Genomic DNA, 15,360 nt, shown 5'->3' on the forward strand with positions numbered 1-15,360 from the left:
AGGGCGCAGCATTAGCCGCCAGAGACGACCAGCGCAATGCTTCTTTGCAATCCGGCACACAGCATAGAGCTCAGTATAGGTAAAAAAACGCAATACGAGCAACCAAACTGCATAATGGATGATAAGGGAATCTCCCCTCCCCCAATGTGTTCCCGGTAAAGGAGAGATTTGCAGCTGCCCTCAAAAGCGGGGGTTGACGCCATATGAGGGCCAGCGCATGCGTCAGTCTTTGCCGCCGGAGAAGCCGAGCGCAGGAGACAAGCCCGCCGAGAAGACGATTGATTGATTGATTGATTGATTGTGTGGTTTAACGCGCCGACGCAACGCAGGCGATGAGGCGCGCCGTAGTGGAGGGCTCCGGATTAATTTTGGCCACCTGGGGATCTTTAACGTGCGCCGAAATCTCGTACACACGGGCGTTTTTGCTTTTCGCCTCCATCAGAAAAGCGGCCGCCGCGGCCGGGAATCGAACCCGCGACCTCGGTGCTCAGCAGCCGAGATGACGAGGAACATCTCACACCCTTCCACATCAGCGTGTGTAGTGGTTTACAACGGCTTCGCTGGACATCCACTTTCACAGGGAGAGATGGCGGCCATTTTTTAAAATTCGAAGCAATGATTCATGGACTCAAGAAGACTGCAGTCTGGAACGCTCCACGTGTCACACTTTGAACTCGAAGACGGTGCTTCATAGAAAAAAAAAATTTCGCCAACCCCGAGCTTTGAAACCGACTTCCGTAAGTTTGCATGCAGGCATTTAACGCACTATATACATTTCGTCGAGCTTCAAGAGAGACGCCGAACTTCTTCTGGTATATCGCTTTTGGCAACTGTAGCAGTCTTTAAACGATGTCATGGCATGACAGCGCCACACCCATTTTAGCCACGATGAGGCATTTGCGCACGCTCCTGTCACTTGAGCTGGTGGCCAAGTGGCACGAAAGCGCGCAGTTACGTGATCTGTGCTGCTTGCACTGCCATAAAATCAGTTAATGCAGCTGGGATTGAATACATGTAGGAAAGGGGCTTTCGCTTGCTGCATAACTCCACCAACTCCACATTGTGTTCGATTGCCCCCTGAGCGTCTAACGTTGCCCGCGCTGCCATTATTTCAAGGCCCTGAGACATCCGCAACCAATAACTAGTGAACTACGAAGACGCAGAAATGAAGGGCGACAGCAAATACGCGGTCTGCGAAAGAACTTAGGGAAGAAACACGAAGTTTTGGGGTCTGTACTAAAAATGACCTAACGAAGGAGAGTAATGACAGCAGTATCTGCAGCCGGCCCAATTCTCAGACCAGTATGCTGGTGTCAAGCTTTGAGGGTAACGTGAGGCTGCCTCGACGACCACGCCTGTAAACTCCACCACCATACACGGGGGAGGCCACTCACATCGTCGCAACTCTCCTAGGGTTGCTCCGCAAGCGGAGCATGATGCCCTACAATAGGAAGTCGCTGCCCTGATGGAGGACGAAGTTGGCGGATTTCTGCAGATATTCACGGAAGGGTCGGTCGGATCCTCTCCACTCCACGCGAGGCCACAGCCACGTGAACGGCGACTGAACGCGACATCAGCCGGGTCCGCCTCCTGCCATGTACCGCTTCGTCAACTTGCTCGGAACTGGTTGGACGCATCTAGCAGCTGGCCCCGTCCAATTACGAGGAGCTCTTGTCATGACGGGCTCGATGCCTGCCCTTCTTCTGCTGCATAGAGCCGCCATGGAGCGGATCGAAATCTCGCGGTGAAGCTGCTACTGTGGTTTTTCGAGGACGTGCCATCCGGCTACCTTGGCTGTCTGCCTACTATGGCGTTTCGGGGCAACTTGGCAACTGATGCTCTGGCGATGGTCGCCCACCAGGCGGAGACCCCTGTCTCCCACGACGTGACTGCATTCGATTCAGCCTGCACCGCCGTGTGGCCTGCAAGGTCGCGGACATGCATCGTGACCAAAGCGTTCTAAAGACCCGGATCCGCAGACACTGTCCTTGTGACCAGGGCTACGGCAGCCTGGAAGAACATGGGCTCCTGGACTGAGGAACCACTCTCGCATTATTGCGTAATAAAGTTGTCTCTCTTTCTCTCTCTCCCGAACTAGCCCCGAGGCCCGCTCAGTTCTGATCCGGGTGCGGCTGAACTTCTGCGACACATGAGTTACCAGGCTAAAACTGCAAGGCCAGAAGAAGTCGCCCGTTTGTGCCAAAGCCCTGAAGCGGAGAATCTGGAACCCCTTTTGGTATGGATCTGTTTCGGACGATCCTCCATGCGCGGCTGCCGTGTAGACTGCACCGGCGTGGGAAGCAGGCAAGACACAATAGCAGCCGACGCCAACCTCCAAGGGGGTTCCCATCTTCTTCGTCGTCTACGCTTCCCGCGTTGCTTGAGCGGAGCTGGCGGTGGACGATGGTCGGACCAGGCTGGAGAGGAAGTTGCGGGTTGCTCCGCCGCCGCACGCCGTGGTGTCCCCCCGCTCGGAGAGGCCGGCCGCTGCTTCAGAGCGCCGCAGCCAAAGTCCGCCCGCCGGTCACCGCAGGCGCCTCGCCGCCGAAGCGACTCTCGATCTCCCCGCTTCCAAGCGCGCCGAAGCGGTGGTGACACCTCACGAGGCGCAAGCAAACGCCCTTGTTGCCTCCAGCCACAAGACGAGCCCCTGGTGATCATGCGATGCTCTTACTGCCTGAATGAAATCTCGGGCGAGACCTTCTCCGTGTTTCCGACAACGAGATGCGCGTAGCCACTAGCGTGGCGACGATTTCGTCTCCTCTCGCACCACCTGCAGCGAAAAGAAAAGACTGATTTTCAATGTCCTCGTCGCTGTTTGTCAGACGTCGCCTCGGCCTCAGCTGCGCCTCAAATTTGAAACGCTTTATTGACGGATGATTTGTACTGACAGGAAAGTACAGGTGTAGTGACCGGAAAATACTCAATTCTAAACAAGCACGCCGAATACAAGCGCGTGGTACTGAATATCACCGGAACCGGAGAGCTAACTTTGGCAAAGCATTAGTGAGACACTTCTTAAACACAGATCGTCACAGGAGACGAAGAGTTAATTTAAACAATGAACAAGTTTAGCGTGTACGTTCCCATGATGCAGAATGCCACCATCATCATCAACGAGGCCACGCCAGTCATCTCAGACAGCAGAGAGGGAACCCTCGCGAGAAGTGTTTTAGAAGCAGTGGCGCATTACGATGTGCCTTGAGCGACAGTATAATCAACATGTACGAATACCACCATCATTATCGATGGTGTGTGCCCTAGAAAGTGAGCAGTGCCTCGCGATGTCAGAGATCGAACATGTCTGCGAGGCCGGGTGGTCGCTTTTCCTCGCCACTCGAAGTTCTGGACGGAACTATACACCAGCAATAAATGTAGGAAGTCACACCTGCTCTGCCGAGTTCATGGCTCCTTCCTACAAGTGGTATCTGCGACGTGGGGTCCCGGACGTGGGGTCTCACTCTGGTGCCGCCAGGAGTGCGCAGGCCGCAAGCGGGTGAGCGTGCTCCTGGCGTCACCAGTGAGACTCCACATGGAGTCTCACTCTGCTACCAGACCTGTCGGTCCTCTCCTTTCCTTTAGCACCTGCGTGGCGCGGGCTTTACAATATAGATAGATAGAAGCAACTTTATTTAGTCGCCTGCAGAGCGACAGCACCATTAAATGGCGCCGCGACGCGGGCCCTTACGTCTTCTCAGCGGGTGGTCTTTACTCGACTACGGCGCGTGCTACTCCCGCGTTCGGTCGCCCTTGGGGGCAACGTCCCGGCGGCTTCGCTCGGCCTTTGTCTTTCAAGAGCCGCCGAGACCTGCTGGACGGCCCAGAAAAGTTCCTCGGGGGCGAACATTTGAGCTCGTGTAAAGCCTGCGACAGATTGTTGTTGCCAACTGACGTCTCAAAAGCGCAGCCGAATCGCGTCAACATGTGTGTGAAGCATTTCAGCACGATTTAGGATAAAGAACTAGAAACAATGCACCTAATAACAATGCAAAACAATGCACATAAATAAATAACTGAGTTGCCTAATTTACAGTCGTCGAATTTTAATATCACCTTTTTCTTGTGGAAGTATTGCTGACGCGTCAACATACACGATCACAATTTAGTCGTACTCTGGTGGTGGTATAGTTACATTTCGGCATTATATGTGTGCGTGATTCCAAGTTTTCACTACTCTTCGGCGTTGCTTCCCGCCATGTAATTCAACACCGCAGCACATTTCTTTCTTTCCTTTGTTTTCATTGAGTTTTTAATTCCAAAAGAAAAAAAAAAACTAAGGTGCGGGACAACGGTGTAATTGAGTATACTAGCTCCCCGCCCCATGAAGATATCAGAATCAGTGCAAGGACAAGGGGAATTAAATAACACTACAGTTGGTGACCTAGCAAATAGACAATAAATTTAGCAAATTTAGCATGGCTTTCCATCAAAATGTGAACATGCCGAACATACCGTGACACGAACAAAATTTCAACACTATATCTAGGAACATTTTCACAGAGAAAATTATTTATACAAAACAAGGTTTATTAGGTCCTGGTGGATTTCATACAACACAATATACAGAAAGAGGTACATAGAAAGTACATAGGCAACAAATGATGCCAGTAGGTAGATTTCTCTATAAAAAGTTGTCAAAATATAGATTTTACAAAATAATACCAGAGTAATGGTATCCTAAATTATTTTGGAGTACACGTTTCGACAAATCTGTAACATTTCCATTTTTGACGAAATTAGGAATCACACAATGCTTATTTCTAATGCTGTAATGTGTTCTTATGCTGAGAACATGTACTTTATTTTTCTGACTAGGATACTAGAACCCACTGAAAACCCGCCGCGGTGGCTCAGTGGCTATAATGCGTTGTGGTGTTGAGCACGAGGACGCGGGTTCCATTCCCGGCCGCGGCGGCCGCTTTTCTGATGGGGGCGAGAGGCAAAAACGCCCGTGTGTACGAGATTTCAGAACACGTTAAAGATCCCCAGGGGGTCAAAATTAATCCGGAGCCCTCGACTACGGCGCGCCCCATCGCCTCCGTTGCGTCGGCGCGCTGCACCCTACAATCAAGCAAGCATTGACCGAAAGGTAGGTTTGTTGAAATATGTGCTGATTTGATGGCGAACACCAATCGAGTGAAGCAAAATCTTCGCATCGTCCTGAAAACTCTAAAACAAGGTACTGCGTGTTTTTTTATTTCATTTCTTCTATGGTCACATTTTCTTAAAAAGCCGAGCTTCAAGCGTGCAGTGGAGCATTTGATGCAAGTGACCCTGGCGCTGCAACGCCAGGTTTCCCTTCTCATGGGTACATAAGGGTCTTGCTTAAAAAAGCAAGTTTAATGTTCCACACTAAAAAATAGCAAAAATCTGCTAACCTAACATATGGTCCAACAGTTTGCTCTCGCGGAAGGATCCTTGTGAGGCGTTTATGTTTCGTTCACGTTGACATAGGGACCTGAAAGGTACATTGTCAAACCTAGTGCAGCCGCACCTAAGGTTGGAACAAGTGTTCCAAGGACTGCATTAAGAAGAGAATGCACACAGCCTTCTTCTACTGTGATTAGTTATTTAGGGAATGTCTCCTGGCCAAAGAAAAGACTCGGTTTTAACTATAATACCAGTGATGGAGCAACTTCGAAGAGAATAATTCCGGTCGTTGGCCGCAATTTTCTTGAAGGAGGTTATTGCTGCATTGTCTCGTGCTGCGGTATTTTGATAACATTTTGTTGCTTATCTACTCGAAGTGCCGTCTGTACAGACCTATGTGAGCGAGATATGTGAGGTGCGAAAAATGCACGGTTGAGATTAGCGCAGCTATTACTGATATGGCCTACGAGGAGACGCCACTCTCGACCCCTGTTACTCTCAGGGGTAGGGAATTCTTTGTGAGCAAACTTCAGCGGGAATTTTCTGTCAGCAGTTGTTGCCCTCACGTACCGGGTAGTGTTCACGAAGAAGACCTAGAGCTTGGGCGGAGACTCACTGAAACAGGTAAAAAGCCCTGCGCCTACCCACTACCCTTCGATTGTTCTGTTTTTAGTGGCCCATCTCTCTTTCCAAACTCAAGCTGTCTTTTTAGCTTCTAGGAAAAGGAAACTGAAAGTTTAGAAACATCACTTTTGCATATCCCAGTCGAAAAAAACGTAAAAAAAAATTTCTGTAGTTTGTCGTATTTTCGCTTGTAGTAGCGGGAAATAAGACGGTTGAGATAAGTCTTGTCGTATTCTTCTCATGTCGTGACTCTGATCCCATTTCTCGTTTGCCTGTGCCCTACAGTGCATATTGTTTAGTGCTGATATTTTTAGAAAGTTTGCCTCGTTTCGCGCGTACTATATGGATACTTGTGACACTCACGCACTGAGCCAGTAACGTTATCAGAATTTTTTTCATTACCAAATAAAACAATTGTTACATTCTGTAAAACGTCCTTCCTTAAGTTGGAAGTATAGCCAGATATTAGCCCCCTACACGCGTCAGCAGCTAAATAACAAATAAAGAGTAAAAGCGAAGTCAGAAGTTATTTTGCTTTGAGTAGCACCGTACACGATCGAAACGAAGTTGGGCATTCTTATGCGCCCCGTTTCCCGCAATTACGATTCCATAAGGAAGTTCCGCACTTCACCACTTTAATCCTTTCCGTGCTGAAAGGAGTTGTATGTTTGAGGCCAAGGCGCAGTTTAGGCAGCCTGGCTACGCATGCATCTCTGTACGGACATAGAACGGATGTGTGTGAACTGTTGTGGTTTTTATGTTCACTCCCACGCGTGAACTATGGTGTCTGAGTCTCGTGCCTCGGACATTATTGTAAAGGACCTTCGGTGCGGTGTACTAGTTGTTTTGTGAACTTCAATGATCTTCACTTCCTTTTCCTCTGTGGCACATTACGTAAATCCTGTGCTCTGTCGACCCGTGTAGTAGCTAACTACAGCGGGTCCTAGCTGTAACCTGTGTTTAATAAATTCTCTTTATGTGTTTCCGTGAGGCGACAAACCAAGCACGTCTTGATGCTGTGTCCGCAAGGTATATAATTAGAGGTTGTTCATTTGAATGTGCAAGAAAGGTTCAGCAACATTTTTGCAAGTCTTCTAATATCCACGTACCGTACGGGAGAAAGTCAAATTGACGAAGACGTCCATAGAACGCTGTTTGACCTAAATGACATGCACGGGTAAAGGCTCTCAGAAGAAATTTAAGGCAGAAGCGCCCCTCGTAGTCCACTTTATGATTAGGACGCCTGCCAGCATCTGGGTTTGTGTTGTTCATGATTGCTTCCCTGTTCCAACAACAACAATCCCTAGACACTATCCGAAAGGCACATCTCCTGTAAAACATGCAGGCTTTTCTTTGCTTGAGGCCGTCGATTCCAGTCACTACAGCGCTTTTTGCGAAGGGAATGCCTTATGTCGGGGCCTACACAATAAAAAAAAAAAAGAATTCGTTCATTACTAACTAAATGCACGAGGGAGCTGCCGACATATTGAACGCATTCATGCCCCCAAAAATGTTTTCTGCGCACTTGCAAAAGCTATTTTAAAAATGCTACGGAACATCTAAGCATAACAGGCGGGCATGAAAAACGCACGGAACGATCCCAACACAACTATCCGAAATACTTGCGAAAGGCTATTTACGGTCTGTTTTCAACTATAAAAAATTGGCTACGCTTTCACTAAGTCGCGCAAGGCTTGAACCATAGCGTAGTTGGAGCATTTGTTTCTATATAAGCACTGACGGACACACCACCACGCAATGCAGTAGGTTAGAAATTATTGATTTACATATTTCGTCGCCGCTTTTCATTGTAATAGTAGAAACAATCGTAATATCCATCTATATCGTCGTCTTCATCACGTATGACTGGCGAGCCCAGATCGCTTTGTCCGCAGGCTTTCACATTCCTTTCAAAGCGGAACGTGTCAGCACGCGCTAGCACATGCGGCAACCGGATTGGCGAGCTGGGCATCGGTAAAGCAATATGTCGGGTGCTCCCCATTGAGGCGCAGACACGCGTGAACTGTTTTATTGGTATTTTTTGTGAGCGCCACGCGCCTGCCTGGACGACGCTGGGCGCTCCTCGTAAAAAGCATGCTCAAATGCGCGGTAAACGGCAGGAGTAACTATGATTCGGGGTTTCTTGATTACGCGCACGCATTGCGGCTAGCAACAACACCTCCGCTGTTAAAAGCTAAAACAACTCGAAGTATGCGTCTCCGCAGCTTCTGTGCAGAATAATGAATGCTGCATATGGAGGAATACGAACTCATGAATTATGAGATTTACTTACAGAGCCTCATGCTCTATGTATCTGCCTTCAGTGACATGAGAAATGGCAGTGAAGGAGAATGTACGCGCCAAGAAGCGTTGTCGGAGTGCCGTATCTCGAAAGGGGTGGCGCGTTTCAGGACCTTGCCAAACTAGGACTGCTAGGACGTACCAAAATAGGCGCGGGAAAGAGTTAAGGGCTGAAATGTTAGAGGCTGCCATCTAGTTTGGAATAGTACAGAGGCTGGCCTGCACCGCGTCATGGTTTCGAATATATTGGTAGTTACGCATTGGGTTTAATTATTACATCTTCATACTGCGTCTTCAAATGAATGCCGAGAGCGCAATGTAACAAAGTAATGGTAAGCGTCGTTGATGAAGCGCACAAAGCTTTTGTCACTCAGCATACAAAGCAAGCTAACGGAAGATAACCCTAATGATTTATTACTCTCTGCTGAGCTAATCATTCTAGCTAGCGGCATTGCGAGATATTGTTGAAAAACCAATGCCGGTATATCGGTGGCCAATATGTCGAAGCATAAGAACCCCCTCAATTAGTTATAGTCTGAGCATTTTTCGCATACTTAACATGGCTTTCAAACATCTGATAATCAGGAGAAAAAGCAGCCATTCTAATAATGGCATGTGGCAAACCCGATAGTGTTTGCAAAATACATAAGATGAGCAAGGAAATTGAACTAAATCTTGTCGTTTTTTCTTTCGAGTAACGACGCTGTTCAGTTTTTGTTTAACAATTGGAGGCCTCCGCGTTCGCTGACGGCAGATTTGAAGAGTGATACAGACGTTGACCGAATTTTTGTTATGCGCGTATTGACACTCCTGTTTAGCTATATATGTTTTAAATAAAGTAGTATTTCTTGCTGTTTTTTTTTCAGATAACCCCAGCGCTACCATGGACTCTGAGTCCTACCGAGACATCAGTGGCATGTTGATGCACAAGTTATTCCGCGAGGAAAACGTTCGGTCAGCAGTGAAGTACAGGCCAAGGGATGGAGACTTCTTTGTCGTAACATACCCGAAATGCGGCACTAATTGGACGCACTACATCGTCTACAACATTCTCAGCCGTGGGACGCCCCCTGCCGACGTCGGAGAGTTCAGCCTCTTGTCTCCCTTCATCGAGGTTACTGGAGCTGAAGTTGCCGCAAACCCGGCGAGATGGGGTCCTATCATGACGCATTTCCCTCTGCACATTCTTCAGCCAGTAGAAACAGCCAAATACATCTACGTTGCAAGAAATCCGTATGACTGCGCCGTTTCCTACTACCACTTCATATTGGGCCTGACACCAAAGTCCGTCACCGATGTTTCATTCGGAAAGTTCCTCGACATGTTTCTCGCTTGAAAGGTATACATACTCCTGCAATTCTTCTTTTCAGAATAGGGAAACCCGGTTTTGCCATAACTGATTGAACTGAACGGCAGTGTTCGCACATTTGGAGTACCCGGGCAATTGTAGGACCAGTTTGGGACATATGGAGAAAAACTAGGTTGGTATGGCGGTTATCTTTTCTACCATAATGCGTATCATTGGGCTGCTACCCTCGCTAATACTGCTTGACCGTGCTGCAACCATAGAGTTTCATACAAATAACTAGAGGGGAAACTGGCGGTAGTGTCAACGCGAGCATGGCAGCGGCGCTTACGCTTCAATGGGAATGATGGGTATTTGTGGAACCGGATTGCGTAGGATCAAAACGGGCTTATGGCTGCGCAAATTGTGTTTTTTGACAAAAAAGCTCTTATTGCCCGGTTCTCCGTTTATAAATTACATGGCAAACAAGAAAGTTAGTGGCGAAAAACTGTTTTTTTACGAAATAAAACGGCGCGTTTAAATAAAAAGCAGACGCGGAGTCGAGAAGGTTTGTGGAGCAGGTTTGCCATTTTTCGCCAACTACAGCAGGACGCGGACTTCTTTAAAAACTACTTGTAAAAGTTTCGGCGCTGGTGGTTTGTAATAGTAAGATAATTTTTGTGCTCATAAGAAAAAAGAAACCGATTACCTTTGGAGAAGTTATATAGTGACATACATCAAGCTGCGTTCCTATCAGCCGCCGCTGCTGCTGTTCTACGCCGTAGGAGCCGGCGTTCGCACGAAAGGTGTGGCTGTTCCAAGTGATTCGCAACCGTCGTCAGCTTTGACCAGCTTTGACAATGCATTGCTCTGCCGAATGAGCAGCGCCGCAACTCCTAATTAGCAGACAACTTCACCGCACAGAGCACCGTCATTTGTGTTTACATGCTCGCTGTCCAGCAATGCATTGATAACCCACCCAATTCGCAACTCTGGTTATAAAACATTCCACTCAGGGCGGCGTCAGTGCACGCGAGGCATGCAGTTCAAGGAGAAACGTATTTTTGATCACTCCTCCCAACATTCCGCCTAGGGAAATGCGTTCATGTAAATCCAACACGAAAACGAAACTGCCTGCAATCCATAGTACGTTCCGCGAGCCATCGAGCGCCAATCCGAATCCACAACTACCCATCACGCCCATTGAGGCGTACGATCGCAGCGCCAGTTTCTCCTCTAGTTATATTGTAAGAAACTCTATGGCTGCAACTAAGGAAACAAGATGCTGGGAAAAAGCGTTTTAATGTCACAAAACTCTGTTATAGGCGTGAGTGAACTGCAAGTGAAACAGACAAATGATTCCTAAAGCAATATTACGTTGAGTTCCCATAAAAAGTTAGAACCATAGGCACTGTTCACTGCGGCTTGTTTCAAATGATACCGGCTTTCGGAGCACTTCGAAATGCTAGTAGACGCTTATCCCCCAGTCCTATTTTGTTTGCGCCGATAGAAAAAAGCCCAATAAGTGAATTCATGCAAAATGGAACCCTTGGGATCTTAGTTTGAATGATATATTGCGTTTGGACCCCTCTGTGCCTATTTCTGCGAATGCTGCAGAAATGCAGCTTCTGCAGAGAGCCTTCGCACAAGGGAAAGGACAAGAACCTTAGCATGGCGACATCAGTTTGATTTTCAGCAGCTATTTTAGCGCGATCGCACCATTTCAGCTCCTGGTGCTCGGAAATGTGATTTAGCGCAGCGAATTGACAATGAAAGGACTGCAACACTCAACGTTTATTCCCATGACACATCTTGGCGATTGTAGGTAACCACCTGTCGAGGCTACAGAAAACAGTTGGGGACGAGGCGATGCTAAGCGGCTAAGGTGGCGATGAGGACTGAATTGGATTGGATTGGAAAAAAACGTTTATTGGGCCGACGGTTAAACACTGAAATCCTTGCCGCCGCCGGGGACGAAAACGGTCGGAACGAACACTGGCTTCGTAGAGAGAAGCCTGTTATTTCCACAAAGTAACTTTCGAACACTTTTAGTCATATCGCACTAGTGGGTAAGAACATGCCGTAGTGTCCAGGCGCGTAGGCTGGCACTCTTGTCTCGATTTGTAGGTTGTTCATGTACATCTGTAAGTTGTATATTACAGCCTGGTCGGTGCAAGTCTTGCGTGGCCCCACATAATCCACACACTCTTGGCGGCTCTTTCAACGTCAACAATGCTTGAACATGAAAAGCAGATGCAGATGATACAGCACCTGTACAAAATTATGTCACCGGGGGTCCGAACAAAAAAGCTGAAGCAAGGGAGATAGTGATGGTATAAGCTTTATGGGAGCCAATGTTTTAGGCCTGAGCACACAGCGCTATGCACTAGTTAATGTCAAATCAGAGATTTAGCGAAGTATGGTACCCACTGAGAAGTTCTTCTTGCACCTCCTTTCCAGGTGAGGTGCGACGTACGATCGAGAGGGTGGAAATATGGCGTAAGATTTTATAGCACAAATATCTAGTGAGCCCCGGAAGGAAAGATGTCCCAATAGTAACTACGAAATGTGTGACGAGAGAAAAGAATGCTACGCGAGACACTGGAATGTCCAGACGAAGGAACGTAGTTGTAACGGGGGACGGTAGGCAAACAGAAAGAGCCGAAGTATAGCTTGGAAAGTCATAAGCCTAAAATACGTTTTTTGGTTGACACTGATTCGAGAGGGGCGCCCAAGATTATGGAACAGCTGACAGTCAAACATTTTGCTGGCTGGACTCTTGCATCCTTCCAAAAATACGTGTCATGTTGTCAAAAACTTTGTTACAACTCCTTTCTCTTCGTCCTCTGTGTGAAATATGCCGTCTTATGCGTACACATGATGCTACAAGTTCCGCACGTTTTCGATCTTGCATTCAAGCGAATATGCGGGGCTTTATTTAGCACTCGGAGTGATTTTGTTAGAAACAATTCGGAGATCGGCTTGTTTACTGTTAGAAACTCCGGCTTTCGCGTTAAAAAACAAGCGGAATAATGCTTGGACTCGTACTATAAGCAGGCGGGACCATTTCGACATAGTCAACTTTGGCATGGCTCATATGGTCACAAATTGTTCAGTGCAAAGAAAACCGCACGGAAATTTTATTAAAATAAATGTGCGAAACAAAGCAAGGGCTTCGGGTTAGTTTTATACGATGGAAACTAAAACAAACGCGTCAAGGCGATGCCAAAGAGAGGCGAAGTCAAACAAAACTTTAAAAACTGTGTCTTTTTGAGCTGCTCAAAGCACAGCAGGAATAAGAAAAGTGGCAGCAGTTTGCGCATTAGCAGTCTGAACGCAGAGAAATTGAATTGCATTTAGCAAACCTTCATTGCATATATCGTGGGAGGAGTGAGATGAAAGGGGAGAGCGTGGGCGGTAAAATGGGGAGAGAGGGAGGCATTTGCGTGCAAGGGCAGCAAAAAGGTACCGCCGAGGGACGAGTTTGCAGCAAAGCAGACAGACACAGCGTCAATCTCTTTTGAACATAATTACCTGTACGTAATGTTTGAGCATTTCTTGTGTTGACGAGTAAAGTTTAAAGGACTTTTTTTCATAAAAAGGAACGGGTAAGACATGAAATGTGTGAAATGTAGAAAGGCGTATTAAACATTGCGTTTTATGAACCATGATTTTTAAGTCTTCGGTATCCGGGAAGGCTGCAACTGTGGTAGAAGGTGGTTCCAACTGATGTTGAACTACGCAGTTTGTTTACAACGAACAAAAAAAAACTGACAAAGGGGAGTATACACAAGACAAACGCACAGTTCCACGTTGCTCGTTTGCAGTTTTAAAGAACCCTCTGAACACGAATCATCACGAATTGGCTCACTATCAAAGGGTTCCAATCTTAGCTTGTGGTAGAGGTGAATGCTGTGCTACAAAGTTTAATATGTGAAGACAGCCCACAACTTTGAAACTGCGGTAAGACTGAGGGAATATAAATGGCGATTTGGTTGTAGACTGTTCTTTCAAAAGGGGGCTGTGATTGCAAATATATGAAAAAGCGAAATGCCGAGGCGACGGAAAAAAAGTTCTGGCAAAATGGATATTCGTGATATTGAAGTGATGCTATTATATTTGGATTAGGTGGAGCACATGAAACGTGTGGTGCACTCCGTTTTTAAGTAAAGAGTTGCAAAAAAGCTTAAGGATAAAGTGGTTTATTCAGGGATTATCGGCGAATAAGTTCACCGAACACCGTTTTGGATCTCCATTTGTTTTAATCAGATACAGTGACACAAGCGAATAATGGTTCAAACAACGTGTTTTTTGTTATATACGACGGCTTTGGTGACGTTCTTCAGGTTGTCAGAAATGACAAAATTATGCAGAAACATCTATAAATCATCGCAGCAGCATGGGCGGACGTAACGGCACCAAGTTCTGGCGATGTACACATGTATTTATACATCGGATTTAGTATAACATACATGCATTTTTACTCATTTGTGGGCCATGTTTTGTTACAAACTCAGTATACTCAATTCTGCACATTTTGTGACATGTCCTCCATTTTTACAGGTAATTTACGGTGGTTACTTTGAGCACCTCAAGCCGTGGTATGATCGTCGAAACGATTCCAACGTGCTGTTCATCACCTACGAGGAACTCAAGGCCGACACGAAGGCGCAGGTGTTGAGGATTGCGGAATTCCTCGGTGAAGATCACGGGAGGGCTCTGCGTGAGGACAGCCATTTGGTAGAGCGAATTTTAGATGTCTGCAGTCTGAAGAGCATGAAGGTATTCTACGATGTCAACCCTGAGGAAAGGTTCACAAAAGTAGTTCAAGCAGCCTCGAAATTACTGGTCGGCCAAAAGTCGCGCATGGAAATGCCGGTTAGTTTTGATGCAGAGAGGCACGAGGGGGCTGGTTACGTACGCAAGGGGATTGTAGGGGACTGGAAAAACTATTTCACTCCAGAACAAATTAAAAAGACCAAAGACTGGATTGCAGAGAAGACTCGAGACAGTGACGTCATGAAAGTTTGGAGTGCTGTGGACCTGCCATAAATGCTCCAATATAAAGGAAATATTTTGTGCAAAATACAAAACATCATAAGATGATGGGTTCCTGTCAGTATTATTTTAGTGTCGTGTCGAAGTAATCTCCACATTTTCTGATTACAGGGTTGGAGTGGTGATAAAATTCGTGACGTTTTGGCATAGAATGCTTGGGCACCCTGACGTCATGTATTGTAGTATCGTGTTAACGCAAAAGCAAGGAACTAATAATAAGGTTGTAGGTTTCTAGGCTTTTCTAGGTAGGCAGCTAGGCGAGCCGATCGACATTCGTTCGCTGCTGACCGCTCTCTAGGCTCAATACTTCGGGCTTAGAAATACTAGAAGTTTCGCAGGATTTAGCAAGTGCGAAAAAATCCAAATAGCGTTGTTCTAATAAACAAATAGTGTAGGTGAGCTGTAACACTGTAGACTGTAACACTGTAGGAAACTGCAAAAACACTTAACGTGACTGTTCTGAACTGGACAGATGTCCTTCCATGTTACAGATGCGCTATGATACGGCTTTGAAAACTCGGTGACTCCGGAGAAGCCGATGAGCGTTAAGACTGTTGTGGGAGGACGAGGCCGAGCCACAGAACAACACATATATTTAGAATAGAAGGCAGCAGCTGACGGGCCAGTGGCAGCTATGTCTGGCCGAACACTCAGAGTACCTAAGAGCACTGACTTCTCGCGCCACGAGGATCATGCAGTGAGCCTCAGAGTGGTGCTTCGTC

The 15,360-nt window shown here is 47.0% G+C and overlaps 1 pseudogene across 1 annotated transcript; it reads left to right on the forward strand.

Annotated features, from left to right (window-relative positions):
- Positions 1 to 5,813: 5,813 nt before the first annotated feature.
- Positions 5,814 to 15,044, forward strand: LOC144164261 (sulfotransferase 1B1-like; annotated as a pseudogene). Its single transcript, XR_013321121.1, has 3 exons — positions 5,814 to 5,994; positions 9,162 to 9,634; positions 14,144 to 15,044. The product of XR_013321121.1 is annotated as a sulfotransferase 1B1-like (transcript).
- Positions 15,045 to 15,360: the final 316 nt, after the last annotated feature.

The sequence above is a fragment of the Haemaphysalis longicornis genome, unplaced genomic scaffold (genome assembly GCF_048455015.1).
Source record: "Haemaphysalis longicornis isolate Haplotype H1 unplaced genomic scaffold, Haemaphysalis longicornis Haplotype H1 scaffold_13, whole genome shotgun sequence".
NCBI lineage: Eukaryota > Metazoa > Arthropoda > Arachnida > Ixodida > Ixodidae > Haemaphysalis > Haemaphysalis longicornis.